The 24796-nt window shown below is 37.1% G+C and overlaps 1 long non-coding RNA gene across 1 annotated transcript; it reads right to left on the reverse strand.

Moving 5' to 3' along the window:
• Positions 1 to 22562: 22562 nt before the first annotated feature.
• Positions 22563 to 24403, reverse strand: LOC144283534 (uncharacterized). The gene is made up of 2 exons (XR_013352096.1): positions 24195 to 24403; positions 22563 to 23105 (listed from the first exon to the last, which is right to left on the reverse strand). It is a non-coding gene; the product is annotated as an uncharacterized LOC144283534 (long non-coding RNA).
• Positions 24404 to 24796: the final 393 nt, after the last annotated feature.

Raw genomic sequence — 24796 nt, forward strand, 5'->3', positions numbered from 1 at the left:
TGCTGCTGGGCTAGCCCTTGCTCAACTCTGTTGAAAGTCATGATGGGATGGAGAGTATTTAGAATTTATGAGAAGACTGGAAGAGAGCTACTTGAGAAGAAAACACCCTTTGGTACCAACTCTAAGGCTTGTGGGTAGGTTTCTATTTTGAAGTCTTGGATTTCAGATAAATAAAATGTTTCTTGCCAAGTAGCCTGACTACCCATCAGGCAACTTTCATGGGTTTATAGTTCATTAGGAGCAGAAAGCTACCAAAGAGAGTCTCAACACAATCTGGAGGACCTCAAGAATGTAAAAAGATCTACATACTCAGTAATGCCTGGCTCTTGAAATGGAAGAAAGGACAGACTTGGGATTCTGGGAAAAAGGTAGAACACTGACAGGCAATAAAAACTGAGTTTCTGAAATTTACAGAGGGGTCTTTTACATCCTATATGTATACAAAGATAATCAACAAAGACATTGAGTTTCTCACTGTTAATTTCTTAATCCATCTAAAACAAACAATTAATGACAAAGAAAACCTGTATAAACAAAGTTTCCTCTAGACTAGCCCATTAAAGAAAGAACTATACGTTTAATAGCTGCACATGAACAAACTGATCATCACTAAAAGGAAAGATAAGAAAAAGACCACCCCCCCCCCCCAGCAAAAGGCAGGAATTCTAGATAAAGAGCCATATTTCCTACAAACAAGTATGCAAACAAAATAGACCAGGCAAAAAGCACTACAGAAATAGGAAAGGAAGCTGAACAATGGCTTTATTGATTTAAGACATGTGGATTTCATTAGGAAAGCTGAATGCATAAAAATGGGTTGTGATATCTGAAACGAAGCAAGGAGCAAAATTAGGTCACAGAGCTCCTCGGACAAAAGGAATGATGAATCTTTATTAGGTAACTGGACTCGGAGGTAGGAGGAAAAAATAACTCTTTTCCTCCCAACCCTCTCTTTGGATAGTTTTTAAGCCTTCAAAGGTAAGTCTACATGTTGAATTGAAATGGCAAATCCCAGGGCCTCACTCTCTGACACAGCATCTGCACTGCCAAAGAACCCCTGGGCCAGAAACTAGAGATTCCTCAGGAAAAACATTCACACTGATATGGAAATAAATAATGTAGAGATCAAAGCAATAGATGTAAGTTGTCCCAGTGGCCTCAACACAAAGCTCCGACTGAATTTGAAAGTAATAAAGTAGCAATAATAATATTTTTTCACTAGGGTAGACATTTTCCTCTGAAGAGCTCATAACCCATGTTAGCTTACACAAAGTTGATATGCTATTCATATGGGAGCCTCATTTTAATAATAATGACACAGAAGCGACTGTCACTGAACTGTTGAGATAAAACAATTTGTACTTCAACAAATTCATGGGAAGTGAGATAGGAATCCTCTTGCATAAATCTCCTAAATTCAATTTTGACCCTTTGGCTTGGCATGCTGAACCAAGGCAAATTTTTTAATTAAGAGAAAGAGTCTTTTGACTCCTTATATCTTTCTTTTTGTCTTCCTTCTAGGCATTCCTTTTTCTAGAACATTCTCACTTTATTTTATGCTCTAGATGCCTCTTCATGCATCCCACCAAAAACTATGATCCTGTAAAATGGCTCTTCCCTGACACCTTGCACATCCCTTTGGCCCAAGATCTTGTTCCCCTGGGACCAGCCCACAGAAGGGCCCCCCATGATTCTGGTTTAGTGTTTTATCCTCATCGAATAATACTTACACCTAAAAGGTTGCCTTAAATAATTTCAATACACAATGTTATAAATTGAACTAAATAACTGTGGAAGAATTTACTGACCAAAAAATATGCCGACTTTTATACCTTATACATGAGTTTTTAGAGCACCTGATTTGTGCAAGATATCTTGCTAAACTCTTTGAAATGATACTGGCAAATTCAACACTTCACCAACCAAGTCTCCAGGTTTGAAGACAAGATGAGTAAAGTAAGCCAGGTAACTTTAACACAAGGCTGGTATGTGGCACGAGGAAGGAATATAGAGACCTGGGTTGAGAAGGTCATTGCCCAGGGTGTAGGGAATGCAGATGGATACATAAAGTGTACTGATGAAGGTCAGATTTCAAAACAGTAGTTGGGAGAGGATCAGGGTAGACAAAAGAGCTTGAGTAAAGTAGGAAGGGTCCTAATGGGAGTTTGTTCCTTAGATAGGAATGGATAGCAATAGAAGGCCTCAATGGTATAGATAAAAAAGACACAGGAATCCCAGCATCAGCTTTCTACCTCACAGCCTCCCTGCCAACCAGCATAGTCCTGGCTGTCACCCACTGGATTCCTAATGGAGGTGAGAGAGGTGTGGGAATAGAAAAGACTGGAAAGACATTGGGATTCCAGCGGATCCCAAATGCCAGACCAAGAAATTTGAACCTAATTCTAAGGGTCTTAGGGAACCTCAGAAAGCACAATAAACAACCTTTCAGACTCATATTTGTGCAAGTGTATGTGTGCATGTGTGTGCATGTGTGGTATATGCACACCTTGGCATGAGTGTGAAGTTGTGTATGCGAGCATACGTATATGTGTGAGTCTGTGTGTGAGAGAATGTGGATGTGTATGACATTAAAGAGTCATTTGTACATTAAAAAAACACACATACCCAGATCTGTAACTATACATTGAGAAAAAGGCTGTAAATCAAATGTGTAGTGACCTATGAGAGGAGTATTGGGGCATCCTCTTCTCTGGATCAACTGGACGAAGCTTCCTCATCTGATACTCGGGGGTCCTGGCACTGAACCAGCGGTGGCCGTGAGGAGCAAGCACACTTGTGCAGGTCTTGCCTCACCTGATAAGACAGCAGTTGTTACAACAGGATTGTGGGAGAGGCAGACCATTCAAGAAGATATTCTATTGGCTCAAGTTATGGACAAAGGAGAAATGACATTGGCTGGCAACGGGGCCAGGGAGGCAGCCGGGCTGGGAGAAGGCAGCAAGCACAGACCATCTCTCAGAAGCCAAAACGTCCAGGACCTGGAGCAGCAACGGGAGAGCCAGTGCAGAGCGGAGCCCGGAGACCACGGAGAAGCCGGTGCGGGAAGGGAGCTGCCTTGCCCGGTCTCGGACATCTGGGCCAGGCACTGCTCTCTTCTCCACCAATACACAGCACCATCTTGAAACACTACAGAGAAGAATGTATGACAAAATTGGATCCACACATACTTTCCCAAACTATAAGTATCTGTCAAGTCAATCTCCAACTTCTTCTGAACTGTTCAAAGAAGTTGAACACAATTTTTCCATTACCTGGCAGCTCCTAGTGACAAGTGGGTACTCTCTGTTCACTGAATCACTGGCCTCTTGAAGAGAATCTTAGTGAGGTTTTGTTTGGGCGTTGCTGGGGATTTTTTTTTTTTTTGCATTTTTTTATAGTGGCAAAATATATATAATATAAAATTTAGCATTTTCACTATCTTGAAAAGCAATGTTCAGTGGCAGTAATACAGTTGTTGAGCAACCATCATCCCCATCCAGCTCCAGAACTCCTTTCATCAAAACTGAAATTTTGTACCCATTAAACAGCAACTCCTCATACTCCCTTCTCCCTCCACCCCCTCAACCCTGTAACCATCCTTCTGATTTCTCCCTGTGTGAATTTGACCAGTTTAGGTACCTCATAGAAGTGAAATGATACCGTATCTGTGTCCTGCTTACTGGACTTAGCCTAGTGTGCTAGTGGCTTTTAGAAGTTAATGCAGCTTCCATGTGTGCATGAGCCTGGGAAACAGGTGAAATACGGAGCAAATCTGGCCAGAGATTTTTGTATCATAGCAGATCGTGAGGAGGTGGGCAGCTGAGGGCAGAATGCCTGCTTTTTTTTTTTTTTAAGATTTTATTTATTTATTCATGAGAGACACAGAGAGAGAGAGAGAGAGAGAGAGGCAGAAACACAGGCAGAGGGAGCTCCATGCAGGGAGCCTGACGTGGGACTCCATCCCGGGTCTCCAGGATCATGCCCTGGGCTGAAGGCAGCACTAAACTGCTGAGCCCCCCGGGCTGCCCAGAATGCCTGCTTTTAAAGCAAAATCAGGAGTGCCGAGTTAACCAGCTGTGTGACTTGGGGCGAGTCACTGAAACTCTCTGTGCCTGGACTCCCCCACATGTAAAATGGACATAATGACAGTGCATATCCATGGGTCTATTGTGAGGATCAAATAATATATGTAAAACACAGCAATGCCTGGCACATAGTTGACATTGGACAAATATTAAGACAATTTAAAACAAAGGACATACATGAACATCTGTAAAATTAGGGAGTTTATATTCTCACGAAACACTTATATATTTTGAACCGATTAGCATGTAAAAAGCAAAAAAGTATACTCTCAAAAAGCATACCTTGGAAAACTAAAACATGCATTTTCTATTTGAGACATTGAAAGAAAAATTTGTTGAATATGACAGCCCTTGGTCTTAAGAAAATGTGAAATCTAAAAAGAATCTGGAGGAATCTGGACAGGTTTCCAAAGGATATGCCCCAAACCTCCGTCTGACAGTGTGGATAAAGCAGGTCTCATTCAAGATAGAAAAGTAAAACTTAAAACACAAGGTGATGAAGCAAACTATCTTAATATCACTAATGTTCGCAGGTTGCAACAGGAGATACTAAAAGAAGTGAATTTTCAACGAGAGAGAGAGAGAGAGAGAGAGAGAGAGAGAAAGAGAAATCCCCTTGCATATTTATGATAGAGATTCCCCCATTATTGAACAAAAAGCTGGCTATTTATCTTAGAAATTCTCATTTTATGGATTCTAAAAAACTGAAAAAATCATTTTAAGTATAGACTTTGTAAACAAAATTCCTTACCCACAATATTAACTTTCTCTGCCCCATTATTTTTCTCAGTCAGAGGTCACCATGATCACTTTGTGGCTTAACTTGGCCAATCACCTTCGAGAGTTCTGTTGTCTTCCCCCCCAGGACTCTGGCAGGGAAGCCACGCTGCCTCCGCAGCGGGGCCTAGTGGTGGCTTTCCAACATCATAGATGAGATTTGCATCCCATCACAGACTGTTTTTTTCCCCCACCTGTTTTTATGGATTTGGCATGTAATTAGTTTTGGGATAGAACAAAATCAGAAGTGCCTAATGTAGTTTACTAGGGAGCCATTAAGAGGGCCATTTGAGTCAGGCCATGGGTTTCAGAGTGGGGCAGCCAGAGGTCAAGTCTCTCCTCCCATCTTGAGTCTGAAATCAAGTGGTTCTTCACTTACAGCAGGACTGGAAGGACAAAGAATTAAATTGCTTTGACCCCGCAGGGCCCATTTCAGAAATACAGTTTTCTTTTAAGAGAAAAAAATTATTTTTAGAGAAAAGAGAAAAATTCTCTCTTCAGCTTTCACTCAGCCCTGAGCTGGCCTACTCAGAGTCTGTTGTTTTAAAGGGTTTTGTTTTGTTTTGTTTTTTAATGTTTACTCAGGAAGCACATGGAATGCACCCTGACAAGTAAAGCCCACGTTTCCACCATTCACTGAGGCTCTTTGTTTTCACGTATCACATACCTCATGCCTTAACTGAACACTTTATTTGCTAATAAAGACTCAAGACTTCAGCCACAGGGAAAAGAAAGGGAACCAGTGGAAATTAGTGGAATCCCAGTAAAAGGGAAAATATTTCATTAATTTTATTTTAAAAAGCAGGCTTTCATGGGTACTAGAAAATTTCCCCTAGAGTTGTTTCATTAAAAAGCACAGTATGTGTCAGAGTATGAAAACAGGAAAGAGGGGAGAGAGTCGCCGTTGTTTGATCATCTCACTCAAGGGGAAATTTGTCTGAGATAAACAGTTCTCAGAAATAGCAATCGTTTCATGAATCTGATGTTTTCAATGGTTGTGGTATCCTCCAAATCAGGCTTGGACTAGAAGTCCATGCTCTTTACCGTTACAAAAGGCAGGGTTAAGTCAGTGGACTGTCTTAGGAGTTGAAAGAATTAATTTGGGGCCCTAAGTGATGAGGATTTCACTCTCAGAGAGTAACTTTCAATTTGAGGGGGCTAGAAAAGAAAAATAAGACATAATTAAAATTTGGGTAATGATAGGGAAATTGAGAGGTTATTGTAGGAAAAACATAGAAACATCCTTGGATTACCCAAAAGGATAAAATATTAACATTGACTTGGTAATTAGATAATCATAATAAAATTTCTAAGGGAGCTATAGAAAGACTAGCTATAGAGTATATAACTTCCAGACTAGAAGGGGGGTAGGAAGCAGTACAGAGAAGAAAATTTATTTCCTAAATTTATATAACCATTATATTACTTATATAAAAAAAGAAAAATTGAGGTGTTTTGGGGTGGTTCAGTGAGTTAAGTGTTAAACTCTTCATTTTGGCTCAGGTCAGGGTCTCACGGTCTTGAGATTGAGCCTTGTGTCAGGCTGTGTGCTGGGCATGGAGCCTGCGTAGGACTTTCTCTCTCCCTCTCCCTCTGCCTCTCCCTTCCTGCTCACACGGACTCTTGTTCTCTCTCTCTCTCTCTCTCTCTCACACACACACACACTCTCTCTCTCTCAAATAAATAAACAAACAAATAAACAAATAAATAAAATATATTCTTTAAAAGGATAATTTCAAAATTACTGAAATAAGTATGCAATTTAAGAAGTTAACTATGAAAAACAATATAATCCATCCAAAGACAGTAGAAAAAAGAAAAAGCAGAAATTAATGAAATGGGAAAAATAAAAATAATGAGGATCCAGATGCCAGAAGTTGGATCTTTAAAAAGGTTAATAGGGATCCCTGGGTGGCGCAGCGCTTTGGCGCCTGCCTTTGGCCCAGGGCGCGATCCTGGAGACACGGGATTGAATCCCACGTCGGGCTCCTGGTGCATGGAGCCTGCTTCTCCCTCTGCCTGTGTCTCTGCCTCTCTCTCTCTCTTTCTCTGTGACTATCATAAAAAAAAAAAAAAAAAATTAAAAAGGTTAATAAATGAATATTTGTCTAGCATAACTGATCAGAAAAAAAGAGAGAAAGTATAAATAAACAACATTAGGACTGAGGACGGGAAATGGCCAAACCACAGATAGAGTGGAGATTATAAAGATAAAAAGAATGTTATGAATAAGTTTATAAAAATAAATTGAAAACTTAGATGAAATGGACAATTTTCTAGAATGCCTCAAGCAGTAACTAAAAATCTGAATTGTTTTATAACTACAAACAAAATCAGACCAGAGTTTAAAATCTTCCCACAGTAACACCAAGCCTAGCTGGTTTTACAAGTGAGTTCTCCCAAAATTCAGGAGCAGATATTTTTGATGTTACCAAATTCAGGAAGCAGAAAAAGAGGAAACATTACCTTAACTTATGTTACAAAATTAGCAAAATTCTTTATTGAAAACCAGGGCGGGGAAAAAACTCACCCAGGAGAATAGAAGCCAAAACCCTAAACAAAATATTGGTAACCTGAATTCTACCTGTTGTGTACTACATAATCAAGTTAGGTTTATTTTAGTGATACAAGGTTACTGCAAACTCAGAAAAATCTGTTGATGTAATTGACACTATAGATTAAAAGGAGGAAGGGAGATGATCATCTAAATTGATTCAGAAAAAAACACTCAATGAAATTCAACATGCAGCTGAGTAGGAAGAGAATTTCCTTAATCTGATCAAAGGTCCCCATAGACAAAATGACAATAAATGCCTTATTTAGTGTTGAGATGTTAAAAAAGTATATTTTTAGAAATCAAGAACAATTCAAGGACATGCATTCTCACTTCTATTTAATCTTGTTCTAGAAGTTTTAGTCTTCTGAGATAAGCAAGAAGATAAAAGATATGTAAAAATAAAAAAAGGAAGAAACAAAACTAGTGCCATATATAGATCATATGACTGCATAGGAAACCTGAAAAAATATCTACAAATTCTTACCAGTAGAGCTTCTAGCATGGTTACTAGATATAATACCAATTTGTAAGAGTTCATTGTATATGCTCTTCATACCAATAACAAATATTTAGAGTTTTATGCTTTAAAAAAGATACCATTTAAAAGACCAAGAAATATATATGATACTTAGAAATAAGTCCAAAAAAACACATACAATACTTTTCTGCAAAAAAATTCTATAAATGTATATTTATAAACATAAAAATATCTATATAAATGGAAGGACGTACTAATTTCATAGACTAGAAAGCACAGTTTTCCAAAGATGTTAGTTCTTATACAAGTGTTTTATAGATTTAATGAAAATCCAGTTGAAATCTCTAAATGATTGTTTTGCAAGTTGACAAACTAATTCTAAAATTGATATAAAGAAGGTAGGGGGACATCTTCAACCAGACATCAAAACTCACTACAATGCTACAGTAATTAAGATAATGTGATCTGTCTTAACGGAATAGACAGACCAGGGGAACCCGGGTGGCTCAATGGTTGAACGTCTGCTTTTGGCTCAGGTTGTGATCTTGGGGTCCTGGGATCAAGTCCTGCATCAGGCTCCCTACAGGGAGCCGGCTTCTCCCTCTGCCTATGTCTCTGCCTCTCTATGTGTCTCTCGTGAATAAATAAATAAAATCTTTAAAAAAAAAATAGACAGCCCAATGGGACAGACTAACATGCCTATCCTCAGACCCACACAGGTGTAAAAACTGACATTCGTTGGAAGTGGCATTACAGAGGAAGTTTGGAGTATTTCCAGATGGTGCAGAACTCTTAACTATCTCTATAAAAAACTATATTGGATCTCAAACTCATAACTTACTCAAAAATTCCTGAAGGATCAAGAACATAAATGGAAAAAGCAAAATTTTGAAAACTTTAGAAGAATATCCCTACTCTTACGAAAACATACACTGAAGTATTTAGGGATAAAGCATCATGATTGATCTACCTGACTTTTAAATGTTTCAGGAGAAAAAGAGAGAAAAAGTAGTGAGAAAGAAAATGCAAAAGGAAATGAAGATAAAATGTAAACAATATAGGAATCTAGGGATTGGGTTTACTGAGTCCCCTTAGTACTATTTTTGGCCATTCAATTTATCTATGAACTTGAAGCGATTTCCAAATAAATAGCCTTTTTTTCATTTACACAAATTTTTTTAGAGGATACAGGAAACAGTCTTTATCACCATGGGGCATAAGAGCCATTCTCAAATACAACTCAAAGAGTGAAAAATCATGAAGGAAAATTTTGATAAAATAAATTGAAAACTATCTATTCATTAAAAGATACCATAAAGAGGGTACAAAATATATGCCATGAACTGGGAGGAGATATTTGCCACACACAAAACTGACAAAGGATTAGGATCAGAAATATGTAAAGAATTCCTTTGATATAGTTCTTTTTGTTTTTAAAGGTTTATTTATTTATTTGAGAGAGAGAGAGAGAGAGTGGTGGAGAGGCGCAGAGAGAGAGGGAAAGAGAATCTTAAGCAGACAGCAAGCTGAATGTGGAGCCCAAAGTGGGGCTCAATCCTTCGTCTCTGAGATCATAACCTGAGCTGAAACCAAGAGTCAGCTGCCTAACCGACTGTGCCACCAAGATGCCCAATACAGTTCTTTATGTCATATATACATATGTATATATGATATATCTATTGATATATATCTTCCTATGTTCTAAGCTCTGTTAAAAAAATAAACAACCCAATGGAAAAAGACCAATAAAATCCCACATATTTCACAAAGGAAGAAGCCAAATATTAACAAACATCTAAGATGCTCAACTATTTGTAACCAAGACATGCAAATTAAAACTCCAAGGAGATGTAATTTTAGACACACACAATTGGCAAATATTAAAATTCTTAACAATATCAAGTGTTTGTACGACTATAGCTAATAATACTGTATGGCATATTTGAAAGTTGCTAAGAAAGTAGATCTTAACATCACAAGAAAAAATTTTGTAACTACATATGGCAACAGATGTTAACTAGACTTATTGTGCTCATTTTGCAATACATACACATATTGAATAACTATGTTGTACACCTGAAACTAATATGTTATATATCAGTTATATCTCAATTTTGAAGAAGTGTTCAGAAAGACATGGAGCAACTGGATGTCTCATATGCTGTAGAAAAATCAATAAAACCTTCAGCATCATCTATTATATTTGGCCCAGCAATTCCACTCCCAGATACTTAAAGATGTTAGCAAAATTCTTACACATGTAAACCATGAGATGCATATAAAATTGTTTATTATTAGCATTGTCTGTGATGAATAAAAGACTGAAAACAACCTAAAATTTCCATGAATGGAAAAATGAATAAATATAATGTGATATATTCATGGAATAGAATACCAAATAGCAGCACGAATGAGTCCCCAAAATGTGGAGGGGGACAAAAGTCAGTCCTGAAAATACATTCAAGCCGTCAAGATGAGATTTTGAAAAATGAGGAGTGAGCTAGACAAAGAGAGGAAAGGACTTTGCAGTCATAGAGAAGGAAGAACAAAACCCATTTAGGATCTGCAAGTGCTTGCCTCCTCCATCAACAGTGACCTAATGATGGACCTCCCATATCCATGAATTCGCTGCTGATACCTTTTATAAACTGTGAGAAATTCTGTATAAGTGAATTGCTTCTTAGAAATAGTTGCACAAGGAGAAGAATGAGGTTAGGAAGCCACTAAAAGAAGTATAGCGGTTAGAAAAGGAGTAAAAATGTTTGCAATTAACTCCTCATAGGAAACCCTGTGGGGAAATTAAATCCTGTACTGATGCTGGTCCTGCAGTGGCATCCCCCAAGGAAGAAAGGAGTAAAGACAAATGTAAGGCATGTTTCAATGGGAGATTATAAAGATAGAATCAAGCTGCATTAACTTGGATTTTGGAGAGGGATTTTAAAAATCTAGGACAACTAACTTAAGGTTTTCCCTGAGCTTTTTCCATCTCAAGCAAAAAGTTACTCCACATCTCTGAGATCACAATGGGAATGAGCAGTTTGTAAAAGTCAGAAGGAGTTTGTGTCTAGAAAGGAAGACTTTCTGTAGCAGGGCTTAAAAGTAGTATTCAATTTATTAAAGCTATCAGTTAAGAATCTCAGCCCTTATAAATGTTTAAGTTCAACTTATGAATCTCATTTCTTTTTTATTTAGAAATACAGTAATTGTCCAAAAATAAGAAAAGCCATTTCACATCCCTTGATTAATGTTTAAATTAACTCATAAGGAATCAAATTTTTCTCTCTTAAATAACAAAACGTACCTAGACATTTCACACTACAGTTACATATTTAGTACATCTATATGTAATACATAGGTCAAATGCCTGTCAAGTAAATTTAACAAATTTAAAAAGTACAGTCTTTCCAACATTTAATTAACTATTGCGACTCCAATAAACTTTAAAATATAGTAAAGCCAATAATTCTAATCTCACGTCTTAAAATCACATAAAGCATATTAAATGTAGCACAGTAATGACAAAACTTACTACATTTGTAAGATCTTTACAAATCCATACCTTACATAACATCAATATTACTTTCATCTTCTTATCCTGGATTTATGAATTAATCCAGTGAAGACCAGCATTAGCACCTTTGGCTGGCTCAGCAACCAGGGTAGAGTCCACTAATAGATCTTACCATTGAACGATGGGATGATATTTCCTGACCCATAGGCTAAGAAGGGGAGCCCTGGTTCAATCTTAGGGTCTGTCTGCTTACCCAATCATTTACTAAAATACTTTCATACTTTCATAATATTTTTCTGCATGCTCAGACTCCTTTCCAATTCCCTGCCCCACCCAGATTGCAACATTTTTTTTAACTGAATAATGTATCTTGGATTTTTTTTAAAGATCAGTTCATAAAGAACTTCCTCAATATTTTGAATGACTGCAATGATTTTTATTGTATGGATAGATGTACCATAATTTATTTAAGTGCTCTTTTATTAATAAATATTTATATTTAATATTTAATATTAAATAAGTATTTAATACACATACACATAGCTTACCTATGCAACATAAATAGGTAATATTTAATATTAAATAATATTTAATATTTAATTTAATTTAATATTAATATTAATATTAGTTAATTATATTTAATTAATTTATTATTAAATAAGTATTTAATATTTAATAAATATTTATGTTGCATAGGTAAGCTATGTGTATGTGTGCATATGTGCATGTACATTGAGGACACTTGATATCTACTTTCTTAGCAAATTTTAAGTATACATTATAACATTAACTACAGTCACCATCTGATGCATTAGATCTCCAGAATTCATTCATCTTATAACTGAAAGTGTGTACTCTTTGACCAGCATCAGGTTGCTATGTCTTTATGTCTGCTCATCTGTGAACTTCTGTGTCTTCTTTGATATTTTACTTTGTCATCTGTTTTATCATTTCTATAATCATTAATTCACACAAGGCAAACCCAGAGGGGGAAATTAATGCTTGGAATCACAAATTCAGATAGGCATTGGACACTTGGTTAGAAAATGAGTCAGAGACAAAAAATATTCTTAGAATATGAAGTATCTATGATAAAGAAAAAAAGATTTATAAACATTTTGAAACTATGGGTGGGGGGTCAGTTTCCCAATTGTTTCTGACAAGCAGAGGGTGGAGAATAAAAGTTACTTCGGCGCCCATGTCTTAGTCAGTTTGGGCTGCCATAACAAAATACCATAGACTGGGTGGCTTGAACAACAGTAATTTATTTCTCATAGCTCTGGAGACTGGGAAGTCTAAGATCAAAGTGCCAGCAGATCCAACATCTGGTGAAGGCCAGCTTCCTGGCTTGTAGACAGCCACCTTCTCACTAGGTCCTCACTGGCCAAGAAAGTGATCATGTTTCTTGTGTCTCCTTATAAGGGCATTCATTCCAGCATAAAGGCTCCAGCCACATGGCCCCACCTACAAATACCATTACATTGGGGATTGGGTTTCAACATACAAATTTTAGGGGGATATGGTCAGTCAACAGCAACCCATTATAACTAACTTAAGATGAGTAAAATGTCATGCCTTTGTCTCACTAGTGCCAACCTCCCCAAGGGGGACACAGATGCTGTGATAGTCACAGTAGAAATCCAAATGTAATCAGCTATCTCCCCTACCTGCTAGTTTAAGAACTTGGGCACCTCCAGCTTCCACTCAAATATTTTTGGTGATCCCCCATAATTGTCTCACACATTTTCATAAACAAATTCACTCACACAACTGAAGCACCAATACTTTTAGTTTAAGCACTTTTTAAGCACCTGCACTGGTTTGCTGGAGACTCCCAGGCTGTCACATTCAGCTGTGCTCCACATACACACAGGCGAACAAGGGTGACACCCTGCAGGAAGGATTTCAATGTGACACAGAATGAATTCCTCTAGGCATAGAGTTTGGGGAAATTGCAAAATGGTCCTTTCAGTTTTTCTTTTACCTTCTGAAAGTTCCAGCCAAGATGGGGGTTTCCCAGGAAATCAGACCTAACATACTTGAATTTGAATTTCTGAAGAAAACAGAGAAGCTAGAGCTTCTGTTTATGTCCTTGCCCTGTCCCTTAGGTCTTTGTTCCTCAAACACATGATCCTCTCCACACCAACACTTGGCCATTCCAAAATAGAAGCAAAAACCAAAACCAAAACCAAAACACTCTGGTCTCCTCAGAGTCTCATCCGAGGACAAGTATATAGATTATCCAGTAGCATTTGGGGTCTGGAGGAGCTGATATGCTTCAAAAGTGTGTCTCAGCTGCTCAGACCCAGGTTTTTTTGTCTTCTACCGACAGAGACCTTCTCAGGAAAGTGTGAATAATAATAATAATAATAATAATAATAATAATAATAAATTTTTAAAGCATGAATAAAAAAGAACCCTACTCTTACTATCTCAACTTTGGACCATATAACAAGTACCTTTCAGTACTTTTCAGCCCCCTGTCAGGTTAAAAATCACACCAATCCAGACAGTATGCAGTTTATTAAAACTCTGTTCCCACTGGGGTAACACAAGTAGCTAATATTATTGTTTTAAATACACTGAAGCCAGGTTTTGGGGGTTATATTTGTTAGTACAAACCAATAGGACCAACCAGCTCCCTTTTTATCCTTCAGAACAATTGGGAGGTGTTTGGGTTTTGCTTTTTTTTTTTTTTCAACTGACTCATTTGAGGGGAATAAATTCACATGTCAGCTTGTGGTCTGACCAACATGACGTATCCATAGGGGAAAAAAGGACACTTTCAAATTAAGGTATATTCAGCAATTAGACATTCTTGTTTGAATTTTTCCTTATTCTTTAAAATTTATTGACCAGCAATGAAGCACATAAGCCAAGGGCCTGTGCCTCAGATTGCCAGGGAGGAAAGTTGGTCAACATCATTCCCATTGTTTCAATCAAGATAAGTTGGTTAAAAGAAACAGAAACCCATTTCAGGCAGTTTTAAAGGGGAATCTATTGCAGGAAGAGTGGAATATTTCATGAAGTTAAAAATATACACCTAGGAAATCCATAGCAGTTGAAAACTAAATGTTTGTTTACTCTCTCTTTTTCCCACTTCCTCCAACCCCACCATGATGGCCTCTCACCTCTACTTCCCTGTATGCCTTTGCTCCATCCTCTGGTTTCTCTTGGTAGACTGGCTCTCTCTGTGTGTATACCAGTCCTCATGGCCCCAATAGGCTGCTCTAATCCAGTCTTCTGGGTGAAGACACGTGCATGGAACAAGTGTCTCTTTATCACTTAAATCAAACTTTTGTGATTTATATCTGGGTTCTTCAAGGTTGAGTCTGATGTCCCTGATCTACTGTTACAAAAATAGTTGCCGAACTCCACTCTTCCAACAAAGTCTATAAAATGTACTTGTAAGATAAGCAATGGTCTTTGTAGGCACCCCAAACTGTTCACCATAATTTTTACTTTCATATTTGAACCTTTTAGCAAATCCAGCCCTACTTCCCCTGGCAGGTAGTGAGCTGAGAGATAAGCCATCCATCTTGGTGAACCTGTACATCATGTTTGGTTTTGCATAGACTGCCCAACAGGGATGGGACTAATAAACTCAAGATCCAAATGTATAATGTTTATTTTTGAAAGAAAAGTAAGGGGAATTATTCTAGCATATTTCAATATATTAGTGGAGGCATTTATTTTTTAACCAAAAGTATATTAATTAAAAGTATCCAAATAATCCCTTTGATCTGGGAATTTCACTTCAAAGAATGCATACTAAGGAAATAATCATAATAGAACACAAAATGTTATAGAGAAAAGTGCTCATTATGAATACGTATAACCTAACTATCAATTGGAATTTCAATGACAAATTTATGTTCTATGCATGTTGCCAGCTATCATGCAGCCTTTTAAAATCACCTTTCTGAAGACTATTTACTGACATGGAAAAAGGTTCATAATATACTAAAGGAAAAAAAAAAGAAAATTACATGTCTGGTCTGAATTTTATCTTTTATTATTTGCCCATAATGCAGTTAAAGAAAATGCATCAGAATGTTAACAGTGATTATTTCTGAACAGTAAGGGACATGAGTCTTTTTTAAAAATATTTTATTTATTTATTCATGCGAGACACACAGAGAGAGGCAGAGACATAGGCCAAAGGAGAAGCAGGCTCCTTGTGGGGATCCTGATGTGGTACTCCATCCCAGGACCCCAGGACCTGAGCCAAAGGCAGACACTCAACCTCTGAGCCACCCAGGTGCCCCTGTATTTTCTTCTTGATTGTTGATTTATTTTCCTAATTGTCTGAGGTAAATGTAAGTTGTTTTATAATATGAAATATATTTACAATACTTATTTCAATGCCCTTGTTGCCTGAATTATTTGCTTAGCTGCCTCAGCCTTCCACCTCACAACAGTATTTTTATCCATAAAATAAACACTAAAAGGAAAAATAGAAAGAGAAAAAAAACCGCTAATGAAGTATCATGAAACAAGACCAGTGTTGGCCTTTCGTTTCCTATCTTTCGTTCTTGTGGGAAGGACGCCATGGAAACCAGCCATTTTCATGAAACTGCCCCCTGACAGGAGCTGTGTGTTTTCTTATTCTTAGTGTTGAGGGGCAAATGCCCCGACGTGATAGTTGTGAACCCCGTCAGTTATTCATGCATCTCTGCTTCCACTGCGACATGGGATGGGGAGGCTGATAGGGTTGGTGAAAATGGTTGCTTCCATCATTTTTTTTTATGAATGGTCATGTTTATTATTACAATAGAGTGTTGACAAGCATGGCAGAGACTAAAAATATAGTTCCTTTTTGAAATAAAATATTCAGCATTTTCACTGGCCGAAGATTCATTTGGCAGTAACTTCTTGGTTAAAATTCCCTGAGGTTTGTTTATATGGCTATTTTGGTTCTTTATTTTAAGTCTATCAGCATTTTTCCACAGCTTCAAGCTATTCTCATCTCAGCATGTAGGAAGTTAATAGGTAGCACAGAAGCTTATTATTTTAATTCCAGTGAAAACACAATTGACTAAAGAACCAAAGGCATTAACACCATCCTTTCTGGCATGCTGAAGGACTTACAAAGATAACCACAAATTCAAACTTATCATGGTTCTCTGGAGCACGGGTCCAGGTGACCAAAGTGTTGGGCTCAACAGTACTAGGCTTCAAATAATCTCCAGGCATTGCCTGTGAATATGAAACAAGAACCACTTGGAATTTTGTTTCTCTGGTGTGACAAAATTTTATGAGATTTTTTTTAAGAAGCATAAAAGCAATGTAGTTCTATTTAAGGTGGTTGCCCACCTTAAATATACATTTATTCCAGTGGAGCCATCATTCTTCAAATCATCTGTGAAATTCCTGTTTGGGAATTATTTTGAGATATAGTTTATGCAATGCATCAGAAAATTAATCTTGTCAGTTTCTAATCACATATGAATGAGATTATAAAGTTAGATTACTCAACTTATTTACCAGACTGGGCTCCAGATGCCTTTTACATTTTCTAAATAGCAGATCCTCTCACAAAAGCAAAGTTTGCCACCAATAAATCCTTCAAAACCACATGCCTTGGTCTAAGACAGGAATTCCAATATGAGAATTCCAAAAGGGATTAGAAAAATGGAAGAATCTTGGAATAAGCGTATAGCTTTCCAACCTAACAACTCTGAACTGTGCCACTTGGGTTTGTGAGATCAGAAAACTTTAATTAAAAAGAAAGAAATAAAGACATTCTAACAGTTTTTTCATATACTTAGTAGTGAGTGAGTACCAGGCACTGTTCCAGGGGATAGATCAGCAAACGTGGCAGACATAGATTTAACCTTAACCCTATGGCAATACCAATCTGGAGAGTACTAATTTTAAAAAGTGATTTAATATGCTATTTTAGAATTATGTGACTTTGAACTATCTCAGGGAGATATGTATAGAATAGGATACTTCAAAAGTTAGAAAGTTAGGGAAAAATTGTTGAAGTCTTTTCTTTTGTTTTTTTCTCTGCAGGACTTTGAAGCGAAGCAAGGAAGTATGTTTGACTTTATCTCAATATAATTCAAGTGCCAAGACAGCCTCTGAGAATTTGGAATGCTCCCTAAGGTGGAATAAAACCAAAGCTGCCCACCTACTTCAGCTGGTTGTTATGAAACAACGGACTAAAAACTTTAAATGCTGTTTAATTAAAGTATCTTTGCCATCATCAGTAGCAGTGGCAACATTCTCTAGTAGCTGAGATGTCACAGTTTCATTCCTTTTACAAAAAGGCAAAAACAGTTTGGGGAAAGTCAGTTCAAATTAATCCAGCTTTAGTCAACAAATATAATTTAGATACCAGGAATGGAACCAAGATATGAGGATACAAAAATGAATGCTCTGATGGCAATTTCTTGAGCTTTAGGAACTTATCCAAGTTACCTCAAATATTGGGATCTTCCTGAGAATGCAATAGGGATGCACAGTCTGTTGGTTCTCAGCTAGGACCAACTCTGGAAGCTCAGCTGCCTATTTCTATCTGTCTAGATGCCTAGAGATCTCCTGAGCTTAGTGGTGTCTTGACATAGGGGAAACAATCTTGCTAATGAAATAACAGTGGTTTGGCAAACAGTATCCAGAAATCCCAGCAGTTTGATGTTCCCATTCAGAAGGTGAACAGAACCTTAACAAAACAGAATTGTATTGCAGTAGCATCAAAGCTCCTGTCATACTATAAAGCATCACCTCATGTTGGGTGGAGTCCTTGGTCCCTATTGGAAATTCAAGGGCTACTACTCATAGTGTTCTTCTTCCTTTTCAAAGCATCCCCAAATTTGAACATAGAGGACATTCAACTGATTCCCTAAAATCATGTCCACTTTCCCTGCCTATTCCCCAGTTACTACCCTTCTCTTCTCTACATCCTCAAGGACTGGTCCATATAGAATAACCTCACAGGTTTTTCATTAATGATGTCATTACATCAAAAAAATAAAAGTACCTGCCCTCACTAACCATGATCTTGACTTCATTACTTCTCTTGGGTCCTAAGATCTTGACCTTCAAAGATTCTGAGATGCTGTGTGGCAAGTGTCTGTTACTGTGCTCTGGCCTCCCCGTGCTGCACTCCTCCACTCCCTATCAGTCATCTCTTTGATGAGTGAGCCATGAAAAATTATTGGTACTATATCTCAAATTAAAGGAAAAACTACTCATCCAACCAAGGGATTCTTTTTTGTTAAAAATTATTAACCAATTATTCCCAACTCTCTAAAAATATTAGCCAATTATACCAAATTATCCAAAGATCCATTGCTAAAATCATCCCATCAATTCAAGTTAGTTCCTTCCTACTGGCTTGATAAACAAAGATGTTTTTCCTCTTACTGTAAGTGCAAGTCCCTTTCAACACATAGGCCTGCACATATGCCATTAGTAATCTAAATTCTCCTTTCAGGTTACCATTATATTATTGGGCAGTAGTAGGATTAACTGAAATTCAGGGATAAAATGAGTACCTTTCTATTTTGTTCATTAGATTAATTTGAAATAAATGTGTATCCAGCAAATTGATGGGATTGGTGGTTTAAGGTGGATAAGAATTCAAACAATTTCTTCTCACATATAAAAGTTTTGTAGACAAAAGAGAAAATTTAAATTGGCCTGCATCACTAGCTTTTTCTGTGACCTTATGAATATCTCTAAGACCTCTAGGAATGTATTTTAAATAATGCCAACTTGAACGACCTTTAACATTCTAAGTACCTTGGTGACCAGGAATTTAGATAATAAATAGTTAGAGTGGAAATTGACCTCAATTTCTTCTAAATCTAAAGAGGATGATGGGGGATCCCTGGGTGGCGCAGCGGTTTGGCGCCTGCCTTTGGCCCAGGGCGCGATCCTGGACACCCGGGATCGAATCCCACGTCGGGCTCCCGGTGCATGGAGCCTGCTTCTCCCTCTGCCTGTGTCTCTGCCTCTCTCTCTTTCTCTTTCTGTGACTATCATAAATAAATAAAAATTTAAAAAAAAAATAAAGAGGATGATGTATCTGTATTTTTCCCTTTGGCATCCAGGAAAGAGTACTCCCTGCTATATCTTGTTTTCACACACCTGCTTTGAATCTGTGTGCAGTGAATGATGTATTTACTCTTCCAAAGTATCTTGTAACAGCATGATTAGAATATAGGTAGACTTTAATCGTTGGTTTATATCTTTATTCTTTAGACATTATATAGTACCTAATATGTGCCAGTTATTGCACTTGGCTTTGAAAATATGAAGATGAAGACATAATCTCTACCTTCAAGGAATTAAAGTCTATCTGGGAAGAAAGATGGATAAATTACTAACCACGACAAAATATGATGAATACATAATGAAAACATGGACAAAGTGCTTCGGAGGCATAGAAGAGGTAGTGAATAATATATGCTTGAAAATCTGAGAATTAAAGTTATATTTGCTACAATATTTTACAATAGTAAAATTACTGGCATGGCAGTTGTAAAGTGGATGAATTATGTGCACACACACACACATATATACACATGCCTATTGGAGTACAGTTTTAGATGTCAGCATAAAGCTGTATTATGTTCCTATTTCACAGCTGAGGGAATCGAGACACGTACCTCTCTGGAGTCTCAGTTGGCTTCAAGGCCATTGGAGCTGACCCTGGCATAGTCTGGCACTTTCATTCATTTTCTCTGCCTTGTTTGCTAGAGAATATTTTGCAACAGTGGACGTTCATGACTTCCAAGCACTTAGAAAAACGCTGTTTGACCACTGCACAAATTCTTCTTGATTGTTTTGGATTAAGAATCGCTACTTTGCTGAAATTAAGCCAAAGCAGCATTCAGAAAACAAGGTATTTTGTTTGAACAGAACACAAATCAAAGCTGGAAATGGGGGCTGCTTAGGTTCCCTGTTCTGAAGCCCTCTCAAGTCTGTGAGTTCCACTACAAAATCCTCCCTTCCAGACCTCATGAACATGGCTTCACAGGACTGCCTGTTCTAAACTCACATTTGCCATTTGCTTTCATTCTGTGGCTTCTAGGCCTGTTTCAAGAATGCAATGCAAAATTGTAATTTCATGGACTATTATGCAATTCTTTCTAATGGAAGGCCACTAAGATTGTCCAATTTCATTGGTTACCAAGCCATGTAGATGACTGATCAATGGTTACAATCTGAACGGTCCGTAACAGTAAAAATAAATGGAATAATTCCAAAGTATTTGTAAGCTGCTTCATTGCTCTTGATCGGGTTTTTCTTCTTGGGACATGTATACAAAGAATTGAATGATGACTGAGGAATGAGAATCACTATTACCTCTGTGATGTATCTCTCAGACAAACATACCTGCCGGAGATGGCAGGGGGGTCAGGCCTCAGGGCTGTGTTAACTTACTGTGGGATATGAGTTGAGTTTTTTTAACTTCTTCCTAGTTTAGTTTACCCACTGATAGAATAAAATAGGAAAACTATGTTGAATTTTCAAAGCACTCATATAAAAACATATTGTAAGACCAGAGAAAATCTCATTTTTATTTCGTTGAAATACAATAATACTATGGACTGAATGTTTGTGTTCCCCTCAAATTCATATGTCAGAGCCCTAATGTGATGGTATTTGGAGGTGAGGCCCTTGGGAGGTAAGTAGGTCATGAAGGTGGAGGCTTCATGATGGGATTTGTGCCTTTATAAGAGAAGGAAGAGAGCTAGCCCAGTCTCTCTTTCTACCATGTAAGGATACAACAAGAAAATGGCCATCTGCAAATCTGAAAGGTGGACCTCACAAGGCATTAGATTTGCTGGTGCCTTGGTCTTGGACTTTCCGGTTTCCAGAACTGTAAGAAATAAATGTTTGGTGTTTAAGCCACCCAGTCTATGGTGATTTGTCACAGCAGCCCAAACTAAAACAGTACTGACTGTCTAATATTTCTAAATAGAAACAATTACAGTGATACATTAGATCAGAGATTCTCAAACTTTTGATATTAGAAACTTTTTGTTTTGGCTGTGTGACATCTTACATTTCTTTCCTTTTTTCAAGTGTGTGTGTGTATATATATATATATATATATATAATTTTTATATAGTATATTTTTTATATAGTACATTTTTAATGAAAAAAGTGATGCATGTTCATCGGAAAAAAAACTGAGACAGAACAGAGTATGAGTTTTTACAACAATGTCTTATGCTACAACAAAAGTCTTATCTATGGGATAAATTCCTAGAAGTGGAAATGATGAATCAAAAAGTATGAACATTTGATAGATACTTGTCAAATTGTCTCCAAAGTTCATGCCTCCACCAATAGTATTTTTCTCCATGCACCTTCCCCACACTGGGTATTACCAAACTCTTACTGTGCTTTCCATCTGCACATATTTAATTATCAGGAAACTGAACAGTGTTTTGCTTTTATTAAAGTCAATAAGCCCTTATTTCAGAAAGAATTATATAACACCTCTTGAAATAATAGATAATACTCTGAGATAATCTATTAAATTAAGGGCAATTTAACTTACGTTAGAATAATAAAGATGGAGAGTAAAACTTAAACAGACAAAAGGAAATTTGATGTGGCTGTGAAAAGTAGGAAAGCAGAAAGGGAAAAAGAAGCCATGGTAAATGGAAAACATGAAATTAGATGGCAGAAATATGTATTTTAATCTAATACTTGTATTATTTATGATGTTACAGAATATTATTAAAGATTTTGTTTATTTGAGGGAGAGAGAGTGCACTGGGAGGGAGGGGCAGAGGGAGAGGGCAAAACAAACCCCCCACTAAATCGGGAGCTGATTCGGAGCTCAATCCCAGGACCCTGAGATCATGACCTGAGCCAAAGGCAGATGCTTAACTGACTGAGCCACCCAGGCACCCTATAATTTTTTTTAATGTAAATGAATTAAAACAAAGACCTAAAAGACAGAAAACTTTGGTATTTATTATAATTAATTATTAATTATATTATATGTTAATTATATATTATAATTATATATTATATTAATTATATTGTATGTTATTATAATAATATAATGTTATTATATAATTATTGATTGATTATTTATTATTATTTCCAAGAGACATATTTTTCAAAGATACAGAAAGGTTGAAAAGCATAGAAAAGGATGCACCAGTCAAATATGAACCAAAAAACAGGCAATAAGAAGACTTTAATATTTACATGTAATATATTATGTTTAATTTATCACTGATATTAGTGAAGACATTTAAGGTAAAAGAAATCATAAAATGGATTACTCAGACATGGTGTTGGCTCATTACATGGCAAATATTAAGGTTGGAGGAATACTTCACCCCATTAAAGACATAAGTGTGAAAATGAAGATATAAAATTAATAGAAAAAAGATGGAGAATTTCTTCAAAAAAGTCCCAAAAAGTATAAGCCATAAAAATAAAAATTAATGGATTTGATGACATCACAATCAGACACTTCAGGTTAACTAATAAAGGCTAATATTTACTAGCAAAATTCTTGAAAGGTATTCATTCACCTGATCTTACTACCTCTCCTATGAGGCAGGGGTTACCGTTCATCTGACAGATGAGGAATCAGGCACAGATCAGTTCAGTAACTTGTCCTAGACACATCTGGAGTACAAGAGTGAGAGATGAGCCCTAGGGATGCACCCTAGCTTGAGAGCCCTCATGCTTCACCACTCCACTGTATTGCCCCTGGAAGACATAACAGACAAATGAAGCATGGGTGATAGACTGGGAGAAAGTATTTTACACATCTGTAACTTACATAATAGAACATATATGAAATCCCTGCAAAAAAGCAAGGGAACAAAAGGGGAAACCTATAGAAAAGTGGGCAAAGGATACAAATGGACAATTGACAGAGGAGAAAATCCAAAGAGCTAGCTAGTATGTGCACAAATACTTCATCTGGCATTGCATTAAAAATGCAAATTTTTAAAGACAGGCTGCACTGGCCTTCCTCTAGGACCTCTCCAACTTGTCTGCTAAAGAAGTAATGAAAGAGTGAATAGATACACTTTGCACAAGAAGAGCACATGCTGGCCGCTCTGTCTACCTGTACCTCCTCCAACCCCAGGCATGAGACACAGCTGAATCTCTAGCCCCACGTTGGACTTGATCATCTCCTACCATAACAACTGGATATGATTTTGTTTTCCTCTGAACTTCCCAAGTCATTTTGCTTGTACCTTTCCTATGGTGCTACCCAGATGTTGCCTTCTCTGTTGTTCTTTGTAGATTTGTCTTACAACTTACCCTCCAAGAGCAGAAACTCTTAGTCATTTAGAATTTTCTGTAGGACTAGCATAATACTTTGCACATAACAGGAGTCCAATAAATATTTATTGAATTGAATTAAGTGGAGGTGTGGTATATTAAGCTCCCAGCTAGTAGTCAGGAAATCATATGAGCTTTAAAAATGAAGAAAAACCAAGGGGGAGAAATGACAATGTTGAACTGGACCAGCAGTTTCCAAAGTGTGCTCCACAGAACACAAATTCTGTAAAATCCCACCTGAAGAAAAGGTCCCGGGTCAAATCATTCTGGAGAGTGCCACATAGTACCCCCCGTAAGTCCATTCGGAGTCATAAACACTGGCGTGCTGGAACCAGTGTGTTCCAGTTTGCAAATGTCAATTGTTATGTTTTCAGAAATTTTGTGAGTGAATTACTAAACACGGTCCATTATTAAAAATTAAATTCTAGAACCTACAATTAACTAAATTATATTAAAACAAAGGTGATAATTACTCAAAACAATACTTCTGAATTCCTTCACTACCTTTTGCTTTTATGTTGGCTCCTAAGGTTATTTACATCTTCCATCTGTATTCTGGGCAGTCCGGATGACCAACTTCACGATCACTGATCCTGGGGCTTGGTAGCTTCAAATCAACCATAGAGGGTATATTTATAGCACAGAAATTGGTAGATGCTACAAAGCAGGGCTTTTTCTCTGGAGAACTGGTTGTTGAACATTTCATATGTCATCACCTGTTCACAAACATCAGTCTGTTAAAAGCCTTGGTAGCCCGACAGTAAACACATCCACTTCACTGTTTAAATCGCTGTCCCAAACTTTATTGGATCAAAAAAATTATTTTAATGCATAACTTCTATGAATGTTCTGAGACATATCCTTCGGGACAAAACAGACTAGCTGATCACGAAGGTCTTTTCTAGATGTTCCAACATGTGTCAATGACAAACCTACACACGCAAACTTACTATCCCCACTTCTCAGCTTTTCACCTTCTTGGGGATGTGGATAAGGTTAACAGATTGTACCTTTTAGAAAAGTCAAAATAATTTAAAAGGATTCCTACTTCCTAGAAAATATTAACTGATTTGTTTATGATTTCTCAGTTCCAAGCAATTTGGTTA

The sequence above is a fragment of the Canis aureus genome, chromosome 1 (genome assembly GCF_053574225.1).
Source record: "Canis aureus isolate CA01 chromosome 1, VMU_Caureus_v.1.0, whole genome shotgun sequence".
NCBI lineage: Eukaryota > Metazoa > Chordata > Mammalia > Carnivora > Canidae > Canis > Canis aureus.